General features: G+C 36.0%; 1 long non-coding RNA gene across 1 annotated transcript; it reads right to left on the bottom strand.

Moving 5' to 3' along the window:
* Positions 1-3,232: 3,232 nt before the first annotated feature.
* On the bottom strand, positions 3,233-8,142 carry LOC139079880 (uncharacterized). Its single transcript, XR_011533866.1, has 3 exons — positions 7,786-8,142; positions 6,083-6,273; positions 3,233-4,945 (listed from the first exon to the last, which is right to left on the bottom strand). It is a non-coding gene; the product is annotated as an uncharacterized lncRNA (long non-coding RNA).
* Positions 8,143-8,493: the final 351 nt, after the last annotated feature.

Below are 8,493 nucleotides of genomic sequence, written 5' to 3'. Positions count from 1 at the left end.
AAAGTTTGAAAATGTGGACCCAAACACCGAAAGGTTTTCGTTAATAGGAGGAATGTTTCCTGTGTGTTATCAGCTTATGAGAAAATCTGTGACAAAAGAAAAAAGAAACAAACCAAGCAAACCACCATAGACTATTTCTGAAAAGAGTGGCACCTCCTCAAGAAGAGCCTCAGGCAGGTCCTTCAGGAGGTGTTCCAGAAGAAGGCACTGTTATCATAGGAGATGACAGCTCCTTGTGTGTTATTGCCCCTGAAGACCTTCCAGTGGGATAAGGTGTGGAGGTGAAGACAGTGATGTTGATGGTCCTGACCCTGTGTAGGCCACAGCTAAAGTGTGTGTTTCTTTCTTAGTTTTTAACAAAAAACTTTAAAAAAGAAAAAAAAATCTTAAAAATAGAAAAAAACTTACAGAATAAGGACATAAAGAAAGAAAATATTTTGTACATCTGTACAATGTGTTTGTGTTTTCAGCTAAGTGTTATTACAATAGTGCCAAAAAGCTTTTAAAAAGTTATAAAGTTTATAAACTGGAAAATTTGTGGTAAGCTAAGGTAAATTTATTATTGAACAAAGAAAAATATTTTTTTAAAAGAATTTAGTGTAGCTTAAGTGTACAGTGTTTAAAAAGTCTACTATAGTGCACAGAAATGACCTAGGCCTTCACATTCACTCACTGATTCACCCAGAGCAACTTCCAGTCCTGCAAGTTTCATTCATGGTAGATACCCTATACAACTGTACAATTTTTTATCTTTTTTTACTTTTTGAGGAAGACTAGCCCTGAGCTAACGTCTGCCACCAATCCTCCTCTTTTTGTTGAGGAAGATTGGCCCTGAGCTAATATCTGTTCCCATCTTCCTCTAGTTTATGTGTGGGATGCCTGCCACAATATGGCTTGATAAGCAGTGCACAGGTCCACACCTGGGATCTGAACCGGCAAACCCCAGGCCGCCAAAGTGGAATGTGCGAACTTAACCCCTGCACCACTGGGTTTGCCCCATTTTTTATCTTTTATACCATATTTTTTCTGTACCTTTTCTATATTTGGGTATGTTTACGTACACAAATACTTACCATTGTGTTACGATTGCCTACAATATTCAGTATAGTAGCATGCTGTACAGGTTTGTAGCCTAGGAGCAATAGGCTATACCATATAGCCCAGGTGTGTAATAGGCTATAACATTTAGGTTTGTGTAAGTACACTCTGTGATGTTTGCACAATGATGAAATCACCTAAGGACACATTTCTCAGAATGCATCCTGTCATTAAGTGAAGTATGACTATATCTTATTTCCCTGCCTTTTCTCTCACTTTGCATTATTTTTTCTTATATTTCTGATGAAATTATATTTTCCTTTTTAATTATTAGATTATTTATCACATATCACTGTTTTGATCCAGAGCAGAGATATGAATGATCATAAGTTATAAAAGAGAAATTACAATGAATCTTTTGGGATGCTAATGGCAGTTTCTGGAATAACCACTATGGGTTTTGGAGGCAAGGTAAATCAGGGATAAGGCGGGCCCTAGATTTATGATTATGTACATGTTTTGGAGATTCTGAAACATGGGCAGAAAAGGAGTAAGACACAAACTTTGGTCCTGATGGAGAGGGAGAAAAAGAAAGAGAGAGAGAGAGAGAGCGTGCTCCAGTGGGTGATGGTTCAAGCACAAATTAGAAAACAACAAATTTTGAATTTGGAGTAAAAATACATTCATTTTTGAATTTATGTTTTGAGAAAAATCTATCTAATAATTTGATAAATTTAACTGGAAACATTTACATTAAAAAAATCTGTAATGATAATATATGTTCAATACTTATTTGTTTTCTTCCAAGTCAAGCAAATCAAGTGGTAACATAAAGAACCAACAAATAAGGAACTGTGCAAGTCTACTTTTAGAGAAGTATATTTCCAGTGAGTCTGTACCTTGCCAATACAGAGTTCTATTACAGTTCATTCTAGCTTAACACATCTCCGACCATATACTTCCTATCATCAAGACGACACAATAGCAGTATTTTCTCAAAGCATGGGTGTATTTGTATTAGCTGTTATTTACTCACATTTTGACTTTTCTCACCTTTGATTTTCTGTCAGAAACTTTATTTCAATATAAAACATACTGAGTTATTCTTTGATATGGCAACAGACAAGAAACTGGAATTGTGTTGAATGCGGCACAGTCTCATGTAGCCCTCCATCCCTAAAGTGGCTGTCTCATTTCAGGTCTTTTGTGCCCCTTCCATTGTCCATTGCAACAGTTGGGCTCTTCCATCCAGTCACCTCTCTTGCCCCCTCCACTGGCTGCCATATTGATTTTTCAAAATGTAAATATAATCAAGTCACTGTCCTTCAAAATGTTTTTAGTGATTGCTTATAACCCACAAGGTAACAGAAAAACTTAGATCTGCATACAGGGCTCTTTAGGCTGTGGGCCCTGCCTATTTGCTCAGCTTCATCTGCTTCTACTCTCTTGATCCTCTCTGCATTAGCTGTGCTGAAAGGGCTGGTATCCCCCAAAGACATCACGTCATGCTGCTTCCTTGGCTGGGGCAGCTCTTTTCCCTTGCTGCTCAGTGAACTCCTACTCTCCTTTCAAGTTCAAATGTTAACTTTCTCAATTTCCTAAGAAGTACCATGAAGCATTTCTTTTTCTCTTTCTGGCACCTTGCATGCAACTCTATTAGAACACCAGTTATTATTGTTTTGAACTTCTTGCTAATCCAGAACTTTCACATAGAGGTCCCTTAATAATTGCTTGCTGAAAGAAAGAATGAATGAAAAATAACTAGCTACTCAGAAAATATCAAGGACCTGGAATGCTTTATTACTATCTTCCACCAGGATACTGAAAACCTTTGAGATCACACATATAGTATAACTGATATCCTCATATGGTCAAAAATTTTATGAGCAGATCATTATCCTACACTGGAAAGTCCTCCAAAGAACAGGTTACCTACAGATGGTGCACTCTAGTTTGAAAACGTTCTAAAACTTAATTAATGGGCCCCTTTTATTATGTACATGAGAGAAATCAAGCTCAGAGAGGTGAAAAAACTTTTCTAGAATAACAGCTGAGATGAGAGGTGGGAGAGAACTAAACCGAGCTGTCCAGATACCCAGTCAGAAAATCTTTATAATTTGGTAGTACGATCTTTAGTATGCAAACAAGCAAACAAAAACACCAATAGTTCTTATATTATTTTTATTTACTTCATTTATTTATTTATTTATAACATGTTATTAAATACCTACCATCAGTATGTTCAGGTTCACCATGCTAAGTGTTTTGGGTACAAAAACAAATAGCATATGGATTCTGCCCTTCAAGTACTCATGCTTCAGCTCTTCCCCGTCTCCTTTCTCTCCCTCTTCCACTTATCCTTCCTCTCTACCTAAGCAGACTCTGTCAGATGGGCCTCTAGCTAAATCCTCTATGAAGTGAGTGATGGAGGAAAACAAGCACAGAACTGGGCATCCTTAGAGCTGGGTTGTGCTTCAGACTCTGCCTTCCAGCTTTGAGGCCTTAATAGCCATTTCACCTCTTTGAGCTTTGGTTCCCAGATCTAGGTAGTCACAGTGATCTCTCTTCTGCCTTTGCATGGGCCACTTTGGGAAGCAAATGATGGAGATGCTGCGTTTCAAAGCCATTGGCTTTAGAACCAGGAGAGTTGGGTTTGAATCTCTGTTCTATTGCTCATTAGCTGTGTGACTGTCTTCTTATGTTCAAAGTGGGGTTGGATTATCCACCTTATCTTTGTCAGGGTTAGCAATACGGCAATAGGAATAAAAATCTGATAATTAGGATATTATCAGTTAATATAAATCTTATTCTTGCTATTATTTTCAGATATGTTTGGGAGGATTTTATCCATCTTAAAGTTCTGTAAACACCTAAGAAATTATTTGTCCCAGACACATGCCATCTAAAGCCTGCCGTTTATGAGATGATTGGTCAAGGCTCCTTAGCTTGTCCACTAGCAGTGTTAGGATTTTCTTCCATAATTCCACATCTTTGCTACAAAGACCAGCAAGGATGCTAGGGGTGCAGCAATGGTGGGGAGCCTGAGGCTATGTGAAATGAGGGCTACTCTGGAGTGAATTGTCATGTTCGAAAAATAAAGAATGAGTCAGACCATGCCTAATTCCACAGGAAAGAGATTAGTTGCAGCAGAAAACATGTGGAGTTAATTTGGTTAGAAAGGAAATATTAACATCTTGAATTCCACACAAAAACTCCTACCCTTGGAGTCTGTTGGATGGTTTACACAGCCCTGTTACAGCTCTGAATAAATGTGGTGGGTACTTTACAAAGAGACAAATCAAGATGACTCTTGTTACAGTGAATGCTTGTGTTTTATATATATTCAAAACCTTGTCCCACATATGCAGCCTTTACTGATACGGAGCCTAGGGATTTTTGAGGGAATTGAAACAGGGAGTGCTTTACATAATGTTTTTCGGGTTCCATTTTGGCTAAATTTTGAAATCTGGCTTTTAGAATAATGCATACTTGGAATGAGTCAGAAAAGTATGCTTCTACAATATGGAAGTCAGCTGTGGTTGGAGTAAATGAATCTCTTATTAATTTAGGGTCCCAGTTGACTGCTAAATTTTTGTCATTCAGAACTTGAAATTTGCTTTTTATAAGAGTTCCTGAAACTACTATGAATTTTCCTAGTTACGGAGATCCTCATCTTCACCACTTTTACTTTCTTTTGTGTTTGACAAAGAAGAATAGAATTTCTTTCTGTCCAGTTCTATCTGTAAACTTGCGCCGAAGCCTCTGACTCCTTTTGACTTTGGGACCTTTTTTTCTCTCCAGCCTTAGACAAACAGTATCCTTCTTCAGGTACCATCTTCAGTATTTTTGTTTGTTTTTTTAAGAACCATCTGCAGGTGATTGTAAAAGCATCCTTAAGGAAACAATACTGGAACAGATAAATAAATTAAAATCAGGACCATCATGCAATAATTTGGCTCACCTCCAGAACTAGTTCCATAAAAATAGTTATCTTTCCCAAAGAGTTTTCTGCATATCTGAAGACCTTAGCATTCCCTTACGTAGATTCAAGATAGTAAATCTTTTACTGGCTTTTAAAAATATTCTTCAGGAATACATTTTGCATTTGCAAAATACTTCTTTGCTAACACTTTGAAGTTAATTTTGTTATAATCAAGAAATGTATCTTTTTAAAGCATTAAAATTCTAGACTGGTATTTTTTTTTTCTTAAGTCCCTGAAGTGTAAAATATAAAGATCTTAGAAAAGTATATTTAAATTTCATTATACAATGGTATGTGTGTATATATTATATACAGCTATACATACACTATACATATATATGCACACATAAGTGATTTAGAAATTCTCACAATCCGAGCTAAATAGTTTTAAATCTACAGTTATATCAACCACAATAATCTTAGCTTTACTCTGAATTCTTAAATATTACCTTAAAAATGGCTAGTTTTTATTGGTGCTTATGAAGCAGGCAATACACTCTGTCCTTCCTACATATTACCTCACTCATTCCTCTCAAAAATCCTAAGTCCTGTGAATTATTATCTCTATTAAACTCAGGCTCAGAGATAAAGGAGCTCAAGGTCATACAACTTTTGAAATACAGAACAAGGAACACCTTGATCTTAATCACTACACTGGCCATTTTTTAAATTATTTCATTAACTATCTTAAGTTAATCAAAGAGATACAATGGAAAACACTTTAGGAACTCAAATACAAGAGCATTAAGCACATACAGTTTATATCAATAAAACATAATGAACAATAAAATAAAGCTATTTGGCATTTTGAGCAAAGGATAGAAGAATATTATTACATAAAACAGAAAAATCAGTTTGGGATTAATACTTTTACAGGAGGAATCATTGTTGCTCTCTCTCAAGAGTTAGTTAGGAGGTAGGAAGAAAAATCAAACCTCATTAGGTTAACTGATAAGAGGAAATGGTTAGTCGAGCTGAGAGTGAGGCCACCCAGAAATTAGCGACAGCAGGAAGCTGTTATCACCTTACGACTGGAAGGGCAATGAGAACAGGTGGTGTTACCAGAGTCCAGAAGTCATGGCTGCCTCATAGCTGCTGGAATCCTGATGGATGGGCTGTGGTCAGGAGTTGGAGCCACAGAGGAATCAACTACAACCAGAGACACCACAGGAGCAGACAGAAGGGGAAATATTCTGGTTTCTCCTTCCTCTAGCATTCCAATCACTGGTTCCAGCCTCTCATTGTCGATCCCACTGGGAAGATAGAGGGAAACGGCTCCTTAAAAAATGAGGTTTCCTGTGAAGTGCACCAAAACTGAAGAAGGGCATGATAGAGCTCTCAAAGAAGACAGTCCAGCTATCCTCTCTCGTTCTCAACCCACCAACATTTAACTGGATGGTTTTGGATAAATCATTGAACTACTGTGAAACTGTTTCCTTAGGTAAAGAATAAAAATATGATGTTCCATTCCTGCCTCACAGGATGATTGAGAGAAGTAAATGAGATGGTAAGTACGAATTCTTTGTCTTTATGATGAGGCCCAATATAAATAAAAAAATTTTGCTATGTTTGTATGCAACAAAGCATAAAAGTTTTGCTCTATGGATAAATGAGCTGTAGCAAGAATTTCTAATGCAAAGGTGAATATATCTTAGAGGTGATTTCCAATCCATTTTACTGGGCAAAGCTTTCATTGATGGTTTTATAACAATTGTGGAAAGATATAATTATCTGTGATTAATGCTGTAACTTAAGGTTTTATATATAAATTTAAATTTATCTCTATATAATTATATATATGTTAAAGTAATTAAGCAAGGAGGTGATTAGACAGAGGTGGCTGTGATGTCTTGGTAGCTTGTATAAGCAAACCAAAACTTAAACCAGAGTCAATCCACTCACATCTAGGAAAAGGAAACTTAGAAAATTCAACCACAAATGGCCAAATACGCTTTCCCAAATAAGACAACCACTTAAGCTATAGCCACTCAAATAATTTCCTTGCTTAGCTTCAGCTTCTTCTCTATTAAAACTTTACCCCCAGTTCCTGTCATTGGTGCTCCTAGCTACCTTTGGTTTATCACTGCCTGATTCAAATCAATATATGCTCAAATAAACTCTTCAATATTTTAATGTGCCTCAGTTTATCTTTTCTCATATATATATAAGTATCATACATATATAAAAGATAAAAACATCATATATATGAGTATATATATATGATAAAAGATAAAGTAAAAAATATATAAAATACATTATACATACATATAATGTATTTTACTTTGAGATCTAATATGATGTGATGTTTTTATTTAATATCCTATATTATATTATATGCTAATTTAATATTAATATTTTTGGGGAGAAATTGGTGTTCTTTGTAAATGACATGGAAATTTTGATGTCCCAACTTGATTAAGTTAAACAATCTTTGATAACATATTAATAACCATAGAAATACCTCCTGGACAATTTGTACTGGCACTCTGCAGGAATACTCAAAAATGCATAAAAAGTTGTGTTCCTTAAGTTGATAATGTCAATTTAGAATGTAATGAGAGTTTGAAATGCACTTTTACATAGAATCACAAGATCTAGCAACAGCAAATTTTATCCATGATGAATTATAAATTCTGCTTGTACTTAAGTTAAAATCAAATTTCATGAAGTAACTTTTCTCTTTTAACCATAGTTAAATATATTTAAACATGTAGAAACACCTTTAAAGCAAAGAAACAGCTCTCAGTGCCCTCATAATGACTGACCTGGCACCAAACCCTGACTCTTACAGAACAGCCAAAATGACAGTCTTGCAGTTGACACCAGTAGAAGCCAAAGTGATAACTTTGACTTCTCAAGTCAAAGACTTGTGTTGGCAGGAAGAGCCTGGTTGGGAGAGAAGTTGAAGAGATGGGAAAACCAAGTAAGCAGAAAAAACAAATAAGAAGAAAATACCAGAAGTTCAGGAATATTATGATCTCAAAGGAGAAAATGAGGCCAAGGCAAAGGGTTCTCAGACAGAAGCAATTGAAAAGGAAGCATACAGCACAGCGCACTGAAACAGTGACAAGTTCACAAAGAAGGAGGAAGGTTGAAGAGGCAGTAGAATCTTCCTGAAGGAATCAGCATCTACTGGAATGTTGACTGGGAGGAAAATCTTCAGAGAAGAATAAGGGGAAATGAGTAAAGGGGGAAGCTCTCCTGGAGGGACTTCAAATAGGCAAATGCCTGCATGCAGCCACACTTTGTATCTCCAGCAGACCGTTTATAGTGTTTGATCTCTGGAGAGTAGAATCCAGGGATTAATTTTTATGTCCTTCTTCATGCTTTATTTTCAGATTTTTTTACAGTGAGAAGACATTACTTAACCAGGATGGAAACTTTTGCAAATTTTAAGGTTAATATATATCTTTATATATATATCATATATTATAAAATTAAAAGTTACGTATACACTTAAAAATGACAGGAAG

This window comes from Equus przewalskii, chromosome 27 (genome assembly GCF_037783145.1).
Source record: "Equus przewalskii isolate Varuska chromosome 27, EquPr2, whole genome shotgun sequence".
Classification (NCBI taxonomy): domain Eukaryota; kingdom Metazoa; phylum Chordata; class Mammalia; order Perissodactyla; family Equidae; genus Equus; species Equus przewalskii.
Note: the sequence above shows the minus strand (reverse complement) of the source record. Positions and strands in the feature narration are given on the sequence as shown.